The sequence below is a fragment of the Oncorhynchus nerka genome, linkage group LG4 (assembly GCF_034236695.1).
Source record: "Oncorhynchus nerka isolate Pitt River linkage group LG4, Oner_Uvic_2.0, whole genome shotgun sequence".
Classification (NCBI taxonomy): Eukaryota; Metazoa; Chordata; class Actinopteri; order Salmoniformes; family Salmonidae; genus Oncorhynchus; species Oncorhynchus nerka.
Genome location: NC_088399.1, coordinates 58,864,951 through 58,884,510, shown reverse-complemented (window position 1 = coordinate 58,884,510; position 19,560 = coordinate 58,864,951).

Sequence of the window (19,560 nt, the reverse complement as noted above, 5' to 3'; positions counted from 1 at the left end):
CCCGTCAATGTGTGTATCTCTCTGTCTCGATCTCTCTCACACACACCTGCGGACACACTTAAAAAGGTCTCTACTAAATGACCAGACAAGCTAATGACACAGAATGGAGACCAGATTCCATATTGACCCAACACTCCAGAGCTGAATTGAAAACAGAGAGTCAGACCTTGCAGGTAACACAATTAGGCTAAAGCTGCTGTTCATTTTCCAGTGTTGACGTTTTTGAAGGGGCTTTGCATTTTTGTTTAGTGTTGCATTGTCATTGTTGTTTTTTGTCAACACTGGCACCACACATACAATTCATTCATAGAAGGATGTCTACACTCTTAGAAAAACCTTTTGAAGAACACGTTTTAGTTCCATACTGTGTAGAACCATTTTGGTTCCAGGTAGAATTATCTTGGGTTCCATGTAGAATCCTTTCCACAGAGGGTTCTACATGGAACCCAAAAGGGTTCTCTGGGGACAGCCAGAGAACCCCTTTGGGACCCTTTTTTCTAAGAGTGTAGTATGCATTGGGAAGTGTGAAAGACACAAGTCTTTAAGAAGCATCAATATTTTAGGCTCAACTTCCTTCTTGCCGATTCAGAGCCAGAATGATGTGTCTCTGATAATGACCCCCTGGTTGTCTGACCTCTCAAACCATCCCGCCTCACAATCTCTGGTTGGTGGCATCAAGTTGCCGTAACACCTGACTGTTTAGCCTGGTCTTTGACCTCCTTTAAGGGAATGCTGTGCTCAATCAGACATCTCCAGCCATGGTTTCAATTCAAAGGGGTGGGAGAGGCAGGGGAAGGGGCAACGCTTCCTCTGGTAACTTTAGATCAGAATGCACTGTAGGCAACACTGATCTCTTACTTAAGGTGTCTGCGTGCTTCCCATCTGAAACAGTTTGGAACATTTTGTGCATATATTATGGTGACATTTTGTGACGTTGTCGTTCGTTTTGTCCTTCAGCAAGGGTTTTTTCAGCTGTTCGTACACACAAAAATGTTTGAGGCAAACCGAAGATCGGAAGTTACATTTTGTGATGTTCGACAAGTTTTTAAAGGGCTGTTCGGAAGGCGAAGTCTACCCCCCTTCATCGGTAATTGGTCAACAGTAAGGATTATTCAATGAAGAGTTTGTTGTCATTCAAAGATAGACGACTCGTTTTCATATACATTTTTTTTCATTTGAGGAATACTGCACCAAACATCCTAGTTAAATATAAAAATGTGCGACTAAGATCTCCTTGGCAAAAATGTAAAAGTGAATGACATATCCTTGTTTTTTTTTAAGCCAAGTTGTTTTCAAGCGAAGGTCGAAGGTATACAAGCACACTCGTTCGGTTCGCCCACACCGAGTTCAGCCAGCTGAACCGAAGCATGCAGAGGCCTTAAGTGCATGCAAACACTGTGTTGAGATGTAATAATTATTGCATTTGTTTGGCTCACTACTATTTAATTTATAATGTCGGATTGTTAATGTATTATTCATCACTATTGTCTTAAAGCATCTCTTCACGGCTTTGTATGTCATGTTCTATTCAGTCTTTGTCAATAAGCACAACAACATTGTGATATTTTCACTCTTCCATTTTCCCTTTCATTATCTACACAGATAATATTGAGGATATACTCTGTTTCCTGACTTAAAGCTACATGATGTAACTTTTTGTTATAGATCTTTCATTCCCATTGAAGGCAAGTCTTAATAAGCTGTAGATCTGTTCTATGTGTGCTGTTTCTATTCTTCCCTTTCTGAAGTTTCATTTTTGCTCTTTTGCTTTGGTTTTGTACACCAGCTTCAAACAGCTAAATATACAATATTTTTTCTTCTGGAAAATATATTTCACAGCGGTTTAGATGGTTCAATGATTCTCTACACAATGACAGCTTGTTTAGTCAAAAACTGAAATTAGGAAAACTATTAGAATTTGACTGATTTCTGCATAGTGTATCTTTAAGACTATGAGCTATTATGTTTTTGGTTCAATGGGTTTACTCTACTATTGTTATTTATTGTTCAAAGATTTACTTCACAAATGTTTAGCTTACATTATCCAACGCTCTATGTTTCCATCGGAAATAGCACTGGACAAGGTCAGGTCTGAACTGTGGACATATGAATTGATTTATTAATAGATAATAATAAACATCCTATTCTCTGTTGCTTTCAGGAATGCTGTGGTCTACTCTTGTCTTGAGTCCGTGGAAACTTCCCACTAAGGAGTAACAATGGAAAGAATTTCAGTCCAGCCTATGTAAGGTAAAGCTCCCTCCAATCTTTCTCTCTCTCTCTCACCCTGTTTTTCACACCCTCTTTTTCTCTTTCCCTCTCTCGCTCTCTCTCTCTTTGTCTCCTCTCTCTCTCTCTCAGACACACACACACACACACACACACACACACACACACACACACACACACACACACACACACACACACACACACACACACACACACACACACACACACACACACACACACAGAAACATGCACATATACACACATATGTGAATGTTCTGGCACCTTCAAATCTCATTCCACTCACAAACACTCCCACTAGTAGCTATTTCAAACAGATGGTAGAATATCTCATTTACATAAAACATCAAATAATGAGCTATATCAACTTTTTCAATGGGCTTTATTAGAATTGGGTACAAGTACATTGACTTACATAGGCTACAAAAACACATGTTCCACACGTGCACACACACTCACAGGATTGGTACAATACCCATAGCAACTGAAAACTGCACCATAGTAACTATTGGGCATCTTGCCAAGCCATTGAGGTTGCCAGGCAGTGTCAGTGTTCCCATGGTAACATCTTATGCTGCCTTTGTAAATACGGGAGAGAGAAATGGGGGAAGAGAAAAGAGGGGTTGGGACTACTACAGCATCTTGTATCATCTTAAGAAAGCTAATAATTTATGGTCTGGGAGTAGCAGATACTTACCCTGGACTTGAATCAAGTTGTCATCTGGCTGAAGAGGGAAAGTTTGTCTGCGGGGTGGTCTGAGCCTTGCTCTCCCATGCAGAGAACCAGACCCAAACTCTAAAGTGACAAGGGACTGAATATGACTCCAGAGAGGAGTATAACACATTTCAGCATCCTCCCCAACGTCTAACGGTCACATAAACACACTCTCATAAAAGTTCTGAAAATAAAGGGGGAAATAATTACCACATATCCACACAGTATACACAGTTTATACTCCCACCTGCTTCAGCTCTGGTGAGGTAATGCGTGTCACGTCGACTTGCCGTCCAACTCAATCTGCTTTTCCAGTTAGAAGAGGAGACAATGTTGGTTTGAGTCAAGACTCCCCACTCAACAATTTATGTGTTGCCGTGCAGACTTCATGGACTCTGCTCTATGGCTGTCTGGGTTTCGTCACACACAGTGGCTTAGTTGTCTGTCACTCAAATCACAGTGGAGACATGTTAAGTCTTAAGATGTGTCCTTTTTTAAGTGTGTCAAAGGTGTATCTGTCACCTGAGCTCATTATGTTTTAGCTTTGTATCCAGAGAATTATCTCAGTGACTGACAAAGATCAGACAGGCACGTTTGATACCAATGCATCTGTCACGACGCTCGAGTGTCTCTATCCAGTCAAGTCAGAATCATCATTTCAAAAGCTTTTTGTTTTGCGTTCCCTCCCTGTTAAGTCAAACTGTGTTTTAAATGTATTATCTTCCTCAAATCTCATTTAAGACTTTGTCAATCTCTCAACTTTTGACTTCAAGAACAGATGTTAAATTTGTTCTTTTAACAAACAAACAAGCTTTGGTTACTTTTTTTTCTTCTCTTCCTTATATCCTTAAAGGATAAAAAAAAAATGCTAGTTACTCAGAAGGGTGCCAATGTCCTATCTTCAGTGAATATCCAGTGGGACACTGTTTGCGTCCCAAAAGGCACCATATTCCCTACATAGTGCACTACTCTCGGCCCTGGTCAATGGCTGTGCACTATATTGGGAAAACGGTGTAATGTGTGAGGTAGACACTGTTAGTTACAGAGATGGGCTGGGAGGGAGCCACCCACTGTGAAACAGCTGGAACGTTTGACCATCCATCAGTCAACTGGGCAGTGCCAAGTTTGGATTCTGTCGTCGGATGTGCTTCCCTCTCTCACCTTAACAAGCCCAACTCTGGTGTCTGGTGCAAAGTCACAGATTCCCAGACAGAGCCTAATAAGTGCATGTCCTGTCACTTTCTGAATATACAGAGAGGAATTTCTAATTCTTTATTATATCTAAATATTCTTCATCAATATTTTTCTTGAAGGTGGAGCTCTATGCTATGATCCTACGACCCTCCCAATTAATTTGGTGTCAATCAAGTTGTTTGAATAGTAATCTACAATAGCTTCACATAACCCCAAACCAACTGGGGTTCATAAACCATGGACTGGCATCCAACGCAAGTGCTTTCCATCAGGCTTACATTGGCACACAAACACACACACACACAAACAGACTGGCAGAGAAATGGCATTGGCACAACCATGCCGCATACACGCGTGATTCGACTACGAATGAGACAGTGAGAGAGATTTGAAAGAGGAGGAGCGGAATCAAGGGGATGAAGAAGGGAGACCTGTATGAAAAGAGAGATTGTCCAACAACAACAAAAAGAGCTGGAAAAGATTTCTCAGACAAATGTTTGGCAATGAAGGACAACTGAGAGGCACTTAGAGGCCGGGGAAGCTGGCCAATGAAAGCGAATGAAGGGTAGACAGACGGTCGGCTTTGTGGGGTAGACTGAAGGAGAAAGAAAGCAAGAAAGAGAGGAGTGGCGAATGGGGTTTGCAGTTGGATGCCATCCAACATGAGTAAAAAAAAGAAAAAGATTACGATCTGTAATGTCTCCACTGATCATACTTTTCATAATAGCATACGGTTTGAAATAGTCACTAAATCTATTGAAGGGCATAAAAGTTGGTCTTTCCTACCTGATATATCTATATAATATATCAAACGAAGGGTAGAATCACTTAGCAAGATAGCTGGCGCACCGGCTATGGTGATGGCATTTATGCTCATACATAGTCCTAGACAAAAAGCCACTGACGTAATTGTCACAATATGAATTTCCCAGTCAATATGCATCAGTTGACATGAAACCTTGATCCTGCTCCTCAACCTTTTGGTCAACAGAAATTCAGTAAGGCTTTAGCTAGCCAACTCAGAAGTGAATAATTGTTTGGGGTGCATTAACCAAGCTGAATGGGGAGCCTAGCAAAGCTGTGTAGCTATCAAGTAATCAGTGAGTCCTTCAGGCACAAAGGAAGAGTGTCAAAACAGCACCATTGACTTCCAACAACAGCCAATTTACTGCTGTTATTATCAGAGACTGACCTAAAAGAAAGATCTGTACGCGCCTATCAAAATCAGCTCCCTGTGCTGACCTAATGTTGAGCTGTAGATCTGTACCTCACTCTGCAATCTGTACGCGCCTATCAAAATCAGCTCCCTGTGCTGTGAGATAGACTGACCTAATGTTGAGCTGTAGATCTGTACCTCACTCTGCAGTCTGTACTCGCCTATCAACATCAGCTCCCTGTACTGTTAGATAGACTGACCTAATGTTGAGCTGTAGATCTGTACCTCACTCTGCAGTCTGTACTCGCCTATCAACATCAGCTCCCTGTACTGTTAGATAGACTGACCTAATGTTGAGCTGTAGATCTGTACCTCACTCTGCAGTCTGTACTCGCCTACCAAAATCAGCTCCCTATATGTGCAGTGAGATAGACTGACCTAATGTTGAGCTGTAGATCTGTACCTCACTGTGCAGTCTGTACTCGCCTATCAAAATCAGCTCCCTATATGTGCAGTGAGATAGACTGACCTAATGTTGAGCTGTAGATCTGTACCTCACTCTGTCAGTCAAAATCAGCTCCTGTGCTGTATAGACTGACCTAATGTTGAGCTGTAGATCTGTACCTCACTCTGCAGTCTGTACTGCGCCTATCAAAATCAGCTCCCTATGCTGTGCAGTGAGATAGACTGACCTAATGTTGAGCTGTAGATCTGTACCTCACTCTGCAGTCTGTACTCGCCTATCAAAATCAGCTCCCCTGTGCTGTGCATGTGAGATAGACTGACCTAATGTTGAGCTGTAGATCTGTACCTCACTCTGCAGTCTGTACTCGCCTATCAACATCAGCTCCCTGTGCTGTTAGAAAAACTGACCTAATGTTGAGCTGTAGATCTGTACCTCACTCTGCAGTCTGTACTCGCCTATCAAAATCAGCTCCCTGTGCTGTGCAGTGAGATAGAATGATCTAATGTTGAGCTGTAGATCTGTACCTCACTCTGCAGTCTGTACACGCATATCAAAATCAGCTCCCTGAGCTGTGCAGTGAGATAGACTGACCTAATGTTGAGCTGTCGATCTGTACCTCACTCTGCAGTCTGTACTCGCCTATCAAAATCAGCTCCCTGTGCTGTGCAGTGAGATAGACTGACCTAATGTTGAGCTGTAGATCTGTACCTCACTCTGCAGAGTGTACTCGCCTATCAAAATCAGCTCCCTGTGCTGTGCAGTTAGATAGACTGACCTAATGTTGAGCTGTAGATCTGTACCTCACTCTGCAGTCTGTACTCGCCTATCAAAATCAGCTCCCTGTGCTGTGCAGTGAGATAGACTGACCTAATGTTGAGCTGTAGATCTGTACCTCACTCTGCAGTCTGTACTCGCCTATCAAAATCAGCTCCCTATATGTGCAGTGAGATAGACTGACCTAATGTTGAGCTGTAGATATGTACCTCACTCTGCAGTCTGTACGCGCCTATCAAAATCAGCTCCCTGTGCTGTGCAGTGAGATAGACTGACCTAATGTTGAGCTGTCGATCTGTACCTCACTATGCAGTCTTTACGCGCCTATCAAAATCAGCTCCCTGTGGTGTGCAGTGAGATAGACTGACCTAATGTTGAGCTGTAGATCTGTACCTCACTCTGCAGTCTGTACTCGCCTATCAACATCAGCTCCCTGTGCTGTTAGAAAAACTGACCTAATGTTGAGCAGTAGATCTGTACCTCACTCTGCAGTCTGTACTCGCCTATCAAAATCTGAGATAGACTGACCTATCAAAATCAGCTCCTCAAAATGTGCTGTGCAGTGAGATAGACTGACCTATCGATGAGCTGTAGATCTGTACCTCACTCTGCAGTCTGTACGTGCCTATCAAAATCAGCTCCCTGTGCTGTGAGATAGACTGACCTAATGTTGAGCTGTAGATCTGTACCTCACTCTGCAGTCTGTACACGCCTATCAAAATCAGCTCCCTGTGCTGTGCAGTGAGATAGACTGACCTAATGTTGAGCTGTAGATCTGTACCTCACTCTGCAGTCTGTACACGCCTATCAAAATCAGCTCCCTGTGCTGTGCAGTGAGATAGACTGACCTAATGTTGAGCTGTAGATCTGTACCTCACTCTGCAGTCTGTACTCGCCTATCAAAATCAGCTCCCTGTGCTGTGCAGTGAGATAGACTGACCTAATGTTGAGCTGTAGATCTGTACCTCACTCTGCAGTCTGTACGCCTATCAAAATCAGCTCCCTGTGCTGTGAGATAGACTGACCTAATGTTGAGCTGTAGATCTGTACCTCACTCTGCAGTCTGTACGCGCCTATCAAAATCAGCTCCCTGTGCTGTGAGATAGACTGACCTAATGTTGAGCTGTAGATCTGTACCTCACTCTGCAGTCTGTACGCGCCTATCAAAATCAGCTCCCTGTGCTGTGTGAGATAGACTGACCTAATGTTGAGCTGTAGATCTGTACCTCACTCTGCAGTCTGTACTCGCCTATCAAAATCAGCTCCCTGTGCTGTGCAGAGATAGACTGACCTAATGTTGAGCTGTAGATCTGTACCTCACTCTGCAGTCTGTACTCGCCTATCAAAATCAGCTCCCTGTGCTGTGCAGTGAGATAGACTGACCTAATGTTGAGCTGTAGATCTGTACCTCACTCTGCAGTCTGTACTCGCCTATCAAAATCAGCTCCCTGTGCTGTGCAGTGAGATAGACTGACCTAATGTTGAGCTGTAGATCTGTACCTCACTCTGCAGTCTGTACAGTCGCCTATCAAAATCAGCTCCTGTGCTGTGCAGTGAGATAGACTGACCTAATGTTGAGCTGTAGATCTGACCTCAGCAGTCTGACGCGCCTATCAAAATCAGCTCCCCTGTGTTGAGAGCTGACCTAATGTTGAGCTGTAGATCTGTACCTCACTCTGCAGTCTGTACTCGCCTATCAAAATCAGCTCCCTGTGCTGTGCAGTGAGATAGACTGACCTAATGTTGAGCTGTAGATCTGTACCTCACTCTGCAGTCTGTACGCGCCTATCAAAATCAGCTCCCTGTGCTGTGCAGTGAGATAGACTGACCTAATGTTGAGCTGTAGATCTGTACCTCACTCTGCAGTCTGTACGCCTATCAACATCGCCTATCAAAATCAGCTCCCTGTGCAGTGAGATAGACTGACCTAATGTTGAGCTGTAGATCTGTACCTCACTCTGCAGTCTGTACTCGCCTATCAAAATCAGCTCCCTGTGCTGTGCAGTGAGATAGACTGACCTAATGTTGAGCTGTAGATCTGTACCTCACTCTGCAGTCTGTACGCGCCTATCAAAATCAGCTCCCTGTGCTGTGCTGTGAGATAGACTGACCTAATGTTGAGCTGTAGATCTGTACCTCACTCTGCAGTCTGTACGCGCCTATCAAAATCAGCTCCCTGTGCTGTGCAGATAGACTGACCTAATGTTGAGCTGTAGATCTGTACCTCACTCTGCAGTCTGTACGCGCCTATCAAAATCAGCTCCCTGTGCAGTGAGATAGACTGACCTAATGTTGAGCTGTAGATCTGTACCTCACTCTGCAGTCTGTACACGCCTATCAAAATCAGCTCCCTGTGCTGTGCAGTGAGATAGACTGACCTAATGTTGAGCTGTAGATCTGTACCTCACTCTGCAGTCTGTACGCGCCTATCAAAATCAGCTCCCTGTGCTGTGCAGATAGACTGACCTAATGTTGAGCTGTAGATCTGTACCTCACTCTGCAGTCTGTACGCGCCTATCAAAATCAGCTCCCTGTGCTGTGCAGTGAGATAGACTGACCTAATGTTGAGCTGTAGATCTGTACCTCACTCTGCAGTCTGTACTCGCCTATCAAAATCAGCTCCCTGTGCTGTGAGATAGACTGACCTAATGTTGAGCTGTAGATCTGTACCTCACTCTGCAGTCTGTACGCGCCTATCAAAATCAGCTCCCTGTGCTGTGCAGTGAGATAGACTGACCTAATGTTGAGCTGTAGATCTGTACCTCACTCTGCAGTCTGTACGCGCCTATCAAAATCAGCTCCCTGTGCTGTGCTGTGAGATAGACTGACCTAATGTTGAGCTGTAGATCTGTACCTCACTCTGCAGTCTGTACTCGCCTATCAAAATCAGCTCCCTGTGCTGTGCAGATAGACTGACCTAATGTTGAGCTGTAGATCTGTACCTCACTCTGCAGTCTGTACGCGCCTATCAAAATCAGCTCCCTGTGCTGTGAGATAGACTGACCTAATGTTGAGCTGTAGATCTGTACCTCACTCTGCAGTCTGTACGCGCCTATCAAAATCAGCTCCTGTGCTGTGCAGTTAGATAGACTGACCTAATGTTGAGCTGTAGATCTGTACCTCACTCTGCAGTCTGTACTCGCCTATCAAAATCAGCTCCCTGTGCTGTGCAGTGAGATAGACTGACCTAATGTTGAGCTGTAGATCTGTACCTCACTCTGCAGTCTGTACTCGCCTATCAAAATCAGCTCCCTGTGCTGTGAGATAGACTGACCTAATGTTGAGCTGTAGATCTGTACCTCACTCTGCAGTCTGTACTCGCCTATCAAAATCAGCTCCCTGTGCTGTGAGATAGACTGACCTAATGTTGAGCTGTAGATCTGTACCTCACTCTGCAGTCTGTACTCGCCTATCAAAATCAGCTCCTGTGCTGTGCAGTGAGATAGACTGACCTAATGTTGAGCTGTAGATCTGTACCTCACTCTGCAGTCTGTACGCGCCTATCAAAATCAGCTCCCTGTGCTGTGCAGTGAGATAGACTGACCTAATGTTGAGCTGTAGATCTGTACCTCACTCTGCAGTCTGTACTCGCCTATCAAAATCAGCTCCCTGTGCTGTGCTGTGAGATAGACTGACCTAATGTTGAGCTGTAGATCTGTACCTCACTCTGCAGTCTGTACGCGCCTATCAAAATCAGCTCCCTGTGCTGTGCAGTTAGATAGACTGACCTAATGTTGAGCTGTAGATCTGTACCTCACTCTGCAGTCTGTACTCGCCTATCAAAATCAGCTCCCTGTGCTGTGCAGTAGACTGACCTAATGTTGAGCTGTAGATATGTACCTCACTCTGCAGTCTGTACGCGCCTATCAAAATCAGCTCCCTGTGCTGTGAGATAGACTGACCTAATGTTGAGCTGTAGATCTGTACCTCACTCTGCAGTCTGTACGCGCCTATCAAAATCAGCTCCCTGTGCTGTGCAGTGAGATAGACTGACCTAATGTTGAGCTGTAGATCTGTACCTCACTCTGCAGTCTGTACTCGCCTATCAAAATCAGCTCCCTGTGCTGTGCAGTGAGATAGACTGACCTAATGTTGAGCTGTAGATCTGTACCTCACTCTGCAGTCTGTACGCGCCTATCAAAATCAGCTCCCTGTGCTGTGCAGTGAGATAGACTGACCTAATGTTGAGCTGTAGATCTGTACCTCACTCTGCAGTCTGTACGCGCCTATCAAAATCAGCTCCTGTGCAGTGAGATAGACTGACCTAATGTTGAGCTGTAGATCTGTACCTCACTCTGCAGTCTGTACTCGCGCCTATCAAAATCAGCTCCCTGTGCTGTGCAGTAGATAGACTGACCTAATGTTGAGCTGTAGATCTGTACCTCACTCTGCAGTCTGTACGCCTATCAAAATCAGCTCCCTGTGCTGTGCAGTGAGATAGACTGACCTAATGTTGAGCTGTAGATATGTACCTCACTCTGCAGTCTGTACGCGCCTATCAAAATCAGCTCCCTGTGCTGTGCAGTAGACTGACCTAATGTTGAGCTGTAGATCTGTACCTCACTCTGCAGTCTGTACGCGCCTATCAAAATCAGCTCCCTGTGCAGTGAGATAGACTGACCTAATGTTGAGCTGTAGATCTGTACCTCACTCTGCAGTCTGTACTCGCCTATCAAAATCAGCTCCCTGTGCTGTGCAGTGAGATAGACTGACCTAATGTTGAGCTGTAGATATGTACCTCACTCTGCAGTCTGTACGCGCCTATCAAAATCAGCTCCCTGTGCTGTGCAGATAGACTGACCTAATGTTGAGCTGTAGATCTGTACCTCACTCTGCAGTCTGTACTCGCCTATCAAAATCAGCTCCCTGTGCTGTGCAGTTAGATAGACTGACCTAATGTTGAGCTGTAGATCTGTACCTCACTCTGCAGTCTGTACTCGCCTATCAAAATCAGCTCCCTGTGCTGTGAGATAGACTGACCTAATGTTGAGCTGTAGATCTGTACCTCACTCTGCAGTCTGTACGCGCCTATCAAAATCAGCTCCTGTGCTGTGCAGTGAGATAGACTGACCTAATGTTGAGCTGTAGATCTGTACCTCACTCTGCAGTCTGTACGCGCCTATCAAAATCAGCTCCCTGTGCTGTGCTGTGAGATAGACTGACCTAATGTTGAGCTGTAGATCTGTACCTCACTCTGCAGTCTGTACTCGCCTATCAAAATCAGCTCCCTGTGCTGTGCAGATAGACTGACCTAATGTTGAGCTGTAGATCTGTACCTCACTCTGCAGTCTGTACGCGCCTATCAAAATCAGCTCCCTGTGCTGTGAGATAGACTGACCTAATGTTGAGCTGTAGATCTGTACCTCACTCTGCAGTCTGTACTCGCCTATCAAAATCAGCTCCCTGTGCTGTGCAGTGAGATAGACTGACCTAATGTTGAGCTGTAGATCTGTACCTCACTCTGCAGTCTGTACGCCTATCAAAATCAGCTCCCTGTGCTGTGCAGTGAGATAGACTGACCTAATGTTCAAAATCAGCTCTGCCCTGTGCAAAAGTGAGATAGACTGACCTAATGTTGAGCTGTAGATCTGTACCTCACTCTGCAGTCTGTACTCGCCTATCAAAATCAGCTCCCTGTGCTGTGCAGTGAGATAGACTGACCTAATGTTGAGCTGTAGATCTGTACCTCACTCTGCAGTCTGTACGCGCCTATCAAAATCAGCTCCCTGTGCTGTGCAGTGAGATAGACTGACCTAATGTTGAGCTGTAGATCTGTACCTCACTCTGCAGTCTGTACGCGCCTATCAAAATCAGCTCCCTGTGCTGTGCAGTGAGATAGACTGACCTAATGTTGAGCTGTAGATCTGTACCTCACTCTGCAGTCTGTACTCGCCTATCAAAATCAGCTCCCTGTGCTGTGAGATAGACTGACCTAATGTTGAGCTGTAGATCTGTACCTCACTCTGCAGTCTGTACTCGCCTATCAAAATCAGCTCCCTGTGCTGTGCAGTGAGATAGACTGACCTAATGTTGAGCTGTAGATCTGTACCTCACTCTGCAGTCTGTACGCGCCTATCAAAATCAGCTCCCTGTGAGATAGACTGACCTAATGTTGAGCTGTAGATCTGTACCTCACTCTGCAGTCTGTACTCGCCTATCAAAATCAGCTCCCTGTGCTGTGAGATAGACTGACCTAATGTTGAGCTGTAGATCTGTACCTCACTCTGCAGTCTGTCACTCTGCAGTCCTATCAAAATCAGCTCCTGTGCTGTGCTGTGAGATAGACTGACCTAATGTTGAGCTGTAGATCTGTACCTCACTCTGCAGTCTGTACGCGCCTATCAAAATCAGCTCCCTGTGCTGTGCTGTGAGATAGACTGACCTAATGTTGAGCTGTAGATCTGTACCTCACTCTGCAGTCTGTACGCGCCTATCAAAATCAGCTCCCTGTGCTGTGCAGTGAGATAGACTGACCTAATGTTGAGCTGTAGATCTGTACCTCACTCTGCAGTCTGTACTCGCCTATCAAAATCAGCTCCCTGTGCTGTGCAGTTAGATAGACTGACCTAATGTTGAGCTGTAGATCTGTACCTCACTCTGCAGTCTGTACTCGCCTATCAAAATCAGCTCCCTGTGCTGTGCAGTGAGATAGACTGACCTAATGTTGAGCTGTAGATCTGTACCTCACTCTGCAGTCTGTACGCGCCTATCAAAATCAGCTCCCTGTGCTGTGCAGATAGACTGACCTAATGTTGAGCTGTAGATCTGTACCTCACTCTGCAGTCTGTACGCGCCTATCAAAATCAGCTCCCTGTGCAGTGAGATAGACTGACCTAATGTTGAGCTGTAGATCTGTACCTCACTCTGCAGTCTGTACTCGCCTATCAAAATCAGCTCCCTGTGCTGTGCAGTGAGATAGACTGACCTAATGTTGAGCTGTAGATATGTACCTCACTCTGCAGTCTGTACTGTGCGCCTATCAAAATCAGCTCCCTGTGCTGTGCTGTGAGATAGACTGACCTAATGTTGAGCTGTAGATCTGTACCTCACTCTGCAGTCTGTACTCGCCTATCAAAATCAGCTCCCTGTGCTGTGCAGTGAGATAGACTGACCTAATGTTGAGCTGTAGATCTGCTGCAGTCTGTAGCCTATCAAAATCAGCTCCCTGTGCTGTGAGATAGACTGACCTAATGTTGAGCTGTAGATATGTACCTCACTCTGCAGTCTGTACGCGCCTATCAAAATCAGCTCCCTGTGCTGTGCAGTGAGATAGACTGACCTAATGTTGAGCTGTAGATCTGTACCTCACTCTGCAGTCTGTACGCGCCTATCAAAATCAGCTCCCTGTGCTGTGCTGTGAGATAGACTGACCTAATGTTGAGCTGTAGATCTGTACCTCACTCTGCAGTCTGTACTCGCCTATCAAAATCAGCTTCCTGTGCTGTGAGATAGACTGACCTAATGTTGAGCTGTAGATCTGTACCTCACTCTGCAGTCTGTACTCGCCTATCAAAATCAGCTCCCTGTGCTGTGAGATAGACTGACCTAATGTTGAGCTGTAGATCTGTACCTCACTCTGCAGTCTGTACGCGCCTATCAAAATCAGCTCCCTGTGCTGTGAGATAGACTGACCTAATGTTGAGCTGTAGATCTGTACCTCACTCTGCAGTCTGTACGCGCCTATCAAAATCAGCTCCCTGTGCTGTGCAGTGAGATAGACTGACCTAATGTTGAGCTGTAGATCTGTACCTCACTCTGCAGTCTGTACGCGCCTATCAAAATCAGCTCCCTGTGCTGTGCTGTGAGATAGACTGACCTAATGTTGAGCTGTAGATCTGTACCTCACTCTGCAGTCTGTACTCGCCTATCAAAATCAGCTCCTGTGCTGTGCTAATGTTGAGCTGTGAGATAGACTGACCTAATGTTGAGCTGTAGATCTGTACCTCACTCTGCAGTCTGTACTCGCCTATCAAAATCAGCTCCCTGTGCTGTGCAGTTAGATAGACTGACCTAATGTTGAGCTGTAGATCTGTACCTCACTCTGCAGTCTGTACGCGCCTATCAAAATCAGCTCCCTGTGCTGTGAGATAGACTGACCTAATGTTGAGCTGTAGATCTGTACCTCACTCTGCAGTCTGTACGCGCCTATCAAAATCAGCTCCCTGTGCAGTGAGATAGACTGACCTAATGTTGAGCTGTAGATCTGTACCTCACTCTGCAGTCTGTACTCGCCTATCAAAATCAGCTCCCTGTGCTGTGCAGTGAGATAGACTGACCTAATGTTGAGCTGTAGATATGTACCTCACTCTGCAGTCTGTACGCGCCTATCAAAATCAGCTCCCTGTGCTGTGCAGTAGACTGACCTAATGTTGAGCTGTAGATCTGTACCTCACTCTGCAGTCTGTACGCGCCTATCAAAATCAGCTCCCTGTGCTGTGAGATAGACTGACCTAATGTTGAGCTGTAGATCTGTACCTCACTCTGCAGTCTGTACTCGCCTATCAAAATCAGCTCCCTGTGCTGTGAGATAGACTGACCTAATGTTGAGCTGTAGATATGTACCTCACTCTGCAGTCTGTACGCGCCTATCAAAATCAGCTCCCTGTGCTGTGCAGTGAGATAGACTGACCTAATGTTGAGCTGTAGATCTGTACCTCACTCTGCAGTCTGTACGCGCCTATCAAAATCAGCTCCCTGTGCTGTGCTGTGAGATAGACTGACCTAATGTTGAGCTGTAGATCTGTACCTCACTCTGCAGTCTGTACTCGCCTATCAAAATCAGCTCCCTGTGCTGTGCAGTAGACTGACCTAATGTTGAGCTGTAGATATGTACCTCACTCTGCAGTCTGTACGCGCCAATCAAAATCAGCTCCCTGTGCTGTGAGATAGACTGACCTAATGTTGAGCTGTAGATCTGTACCTCACTCTGCAGTCTGTACGCGCCTATCAAAATCAGCTCCCTGTGCTGTGAGATAGACTGACCTAATGTTGAGCTGTAGATCTGTACCTCACTCTGCAGTCTGTACTCGCCTATCAAAATCAGCTCCCTGTGCTGTGCTGTGAGATAGACTGACCTAATGTTGAGCTGTAGATATGTACCTCACTCTGCAGTCTGTACTGCCTATCAAAATCAGCTCCCTGTGCTGTGAGATAGACTGACCTAATGTTGAGCTGTAGATCTGTACCTCACTCTGCAGTCTGTACTCGCCTATCAAAATCAGCTCCCTGTGCTGTGAGATAGACTGACCTAATGTTGAGCTGTAGATATGTACCTCACTCTGCAGTCTGTACTCGCCTATCAAAATCAGCTCCCTGTGCTGTGCAGATAGACTGACCTAATGTTGAGCTGTAGATATGTACCTCACTCTGCAGTCTGTATGCGCCTATCAAAATCAGCTCCCTGTGCTGTGCAGTGAGATAGACTGACCTAATGTTGAGCTGTAGATCTGTACCTCACTCTGCAGTCTGTACTCGCCTATCAAAATCAGCTCCCTGTGCTGTGAGATGACTGACCTAATGTTGAGCTGTAGATCTGTACCTCACTCTGCAGTCTGTACGCGCCTATCAAAATCAGCTCCCTGTGCTGTGAGATAGACTGACCTAATGTTGAGCTGTAGATCTGTAACTCACTCTGCACTCTGTACTCGCCTATCAAAATCAGCTCCCTGTGCTGTGCAGTAGACTGACCTAATGTTGAGCTGTAGAGATATGTACCTCACTCTGCAGTCTGTACGCGCCTATCAAAATCAGCTCCCTGTGCTGTGAGATAGACTGACCTAATGTTGAGCTGTAGATCTGTACCTCACTCTGCAGTCTGTAGCGCCTATCAAAATCAGCTCCCTGTGCTGTGCAGTGAGATAGACTGACCTAATGTTGAGCTGTAGATCTGTACCTCACTCTGCAGTCTGTACGCGCCTATCAAAATCAGCTCCCTGTGCTGTGAGATAGACTGACCTAATGTTGAGCTGTAGATCTGTACCTCACTCTGCAGTCTGTACGCGCCTATCAAAATCAGCTCCCTGTGCTGTGAGATAGACTGACCTAATGTTGAGCTGTAGATCTGTACCTCACTCTGCAGTCTGTACTCGCCTATCAAAATCAGCTCCCTGTGCTGTGCAGTGAGATAGACTGACCTAATGTTGAGCTGTAGATCTGTACCTCACTCTGCAGTCTGTACTCGCCTATCAAAATCAGCTCCCTGTGCTGTGCAGTGAGATAGACTGACCTAATGTTGAGCTGTAGATCTGTACCTCACTCTGCAGTCTGTACGCGCCTATCAAAATCAGCTCCCTGTGCTGTGCAGTAGACTGACCTAATGTTGAGCTGTAGATCTGTACCTCACTCTGCAGTCTGTACGCGCCTATCAAAATCAGCTCCCTGTGCAGTGAGATAGACTGACCTAATGTTGAGCTGTAGATCTGTACCTCACTCTGCAGTCTGTACTCGCCTATCAAAATCAGCTCCCTGTGCTGTGCAGTGAGATAGACTGACCTAATGTTGAGCTGTAGATCTGTACCTCACTCTGCAGTCTGTACGCGCCTATCAAAATCAGCTCCCTGTGCTGTGCAGATAGACTGACCTAATGTTGAGCTGTAGATCTGTACCTCACTCTGCAGTCTGTACTCGCCTATCAAAATCAGCTCCCTGTGCTGTGCAGTTAGATAGACTGACCTAATGTTGAGCTGTAGATCTGTACCTCACTCTGCAGTCTGTACTCGCCTATCAAAATCAGCTCCCTGTGCTGTGCAGTGAGATAGACTGACCTAATGTTGAGCTGTAGATCTGTACCTCACTCTGCAGTCTGTACGCGCCTATCAAAATCAGCTCCCTGTGCTGTGCAGTGAGATAGACTGACCTAATGTTGAGCTGTAGATCTGTACCTCACTCTGCAGTCTGTACGCGCCTATCAAAATCAGCTCCCTGTGCTGTGCAGAGATAGACTGACCTAATGTTGAGCTGTAGATCTGTACCTCACTCTGCAGTCTGTACTCGCCTATCAAAATCAGCTCCCTGTGCTGTGAGATAGACTGACCTAATGTTGAGCTGTAGATCTGTACCTCACTCTGCAGTCTGTACTCGCCTATCAAAATCAGCTCCCTGTGCTGTGAGATAGACTGACCTAATGTTGAGCTGTAGATCTGTACCTCACTCTGCAGTCTGTACTCGCCTATCAAAATCAGCTCCCTGTGCTGTGCAGTAGACTGACCTAATGTTGAGCTGTAGATATGTACCTCACTCTGCAGTCTGTACGCGCCTATCAAAATCAGCTCCCTGTGCTGTGCAGTGAGATAGACTGACCTAATGTTGAGCTGTAGATCTGTACCTCACTCTGCAGTCTGTACGCGCCTATCAAAATCAGCTCCCTGTGCTGTGCTGTGAGATAGACTGACCTAATGTTGAGCTGTAGATCTGTACCTCACTCTGCAGTCTGTACTCGCCTATCAAAATCAGCTCCCTGTGCTGTGAGATAGACTGACCTAATGTTGAGCTGTAGATCTGTACCTCACTCTGCAGTCTGTACTCGCCTATCAAAATCAGCTCCCTGTGCTGTGCAGTGAGATAGACTGACCTAATGTTGAGCTGTAGATCTGTACCTCACTCTGCAGTCTGTACGCGCCTATCAAAATCAGCTCCCTGTGCTGTGCAGTAGACTGACCTAATGTTGAGCTGTAGATCTGTACCTCACTCTGCAGTCTGTACGCGCCTATCAAAATCAGCTCCCTGTGCAGTGAGATAGACTGACCTAATGTTGAGCTGTAGATCTGTACCTCACTCTGCAGTCTGTACTCGCCTATCAAAATCAGCTCCCTGTGCTGTGCAGTGAGATAGACTGACCTAATGTTGAGCTGTAGATCTGTACCTCACTCTGCAGTCTGTACGCGCCTATCAAAATCAGCTCCCTGTGCTGTGCAGTAGACTGACCTAATGTTGAGCTGTAGATCTGTACCTCACTCTGCAGTCTGTTCGCCTATCAAAATCAGCTCCCTGTGCTGTGCAGTGAGATAGACTGACCTAATGTTGAGCTGTAGATATGTACCTCACTCTGCAGTCTGTACTCGCCTATCAAAATCAGCTCCCTGTGCTGTGAGATAGACTGACCTAATGTTGAGCTGTAGATCTGTACCTCACTCTGCAGTCTGTACGCGCCTATCAAAATCAGCTCCCTGTGCTGTGCAGTGAGATAGACTGACCTAATGTTGAGCTGTAGATCTGTACCTCACTCTGCAGTCTGTACGCGCCTATCAAAATCAGCTCCCCTGTGCTGTGAGATAGACTGACCTAATGTTGAGCTGTAGATCTGTACCTCACTCTGCAGTCTGTACTCGCCTATCAAAATCAGCTCCCTGTGCTGTGCAGTGAGATAGACTGACCTAATGTTGAGCTGTAGATATGTACCTCACTCTGCAGTCTGTACGCGCCTATCAAAATCAGCTCCCTGTGCTGTGCAGTAGACTGACCTAATGTTGAGCTGTAGATCTGTACCTCACTCTGCAGTCTGTACTCGCCTATCAAAATCAGCTCCCTGTGCTGTGCAGTGAGATAGACTGACCTAATGTTGAGCTGTAGATATGTACCTCACTCTGCAGTCTGACTCGCCTATCAAAATCAGCTCCCTGTGCTGTGAGATAGACTGACCTAATGTTGAGCTGTAGATCTGTACCTCACTCTGCAGTCTGTACTCGCCTATCAAAATCAGCTCCCTGTGCTGTGAGATAGACTGACCTAATGTTGAGCTGTAGATCTGTAACTCACTCTGCAGTCTGTACTCGCCTATCAAAATCAGCTCCCTGTGCTGTGCAGTAGACTGACCTAATGTTGAGCTGTAGATATGTACCTCACTCTGCAGTCTGTACGCGCCTATCAAAATCAGCTCCCTGTGCTGTGCAGTGAGATAGACTGACCTAATGTTGAGCTGTAGATCTGTACCTCACTCTGCAGTCTGTACGCGCCTATCAAAATCAGCTCCCTGTGCTGTGCTGTGAGATAGACTGACCTAATGTTGAGCTG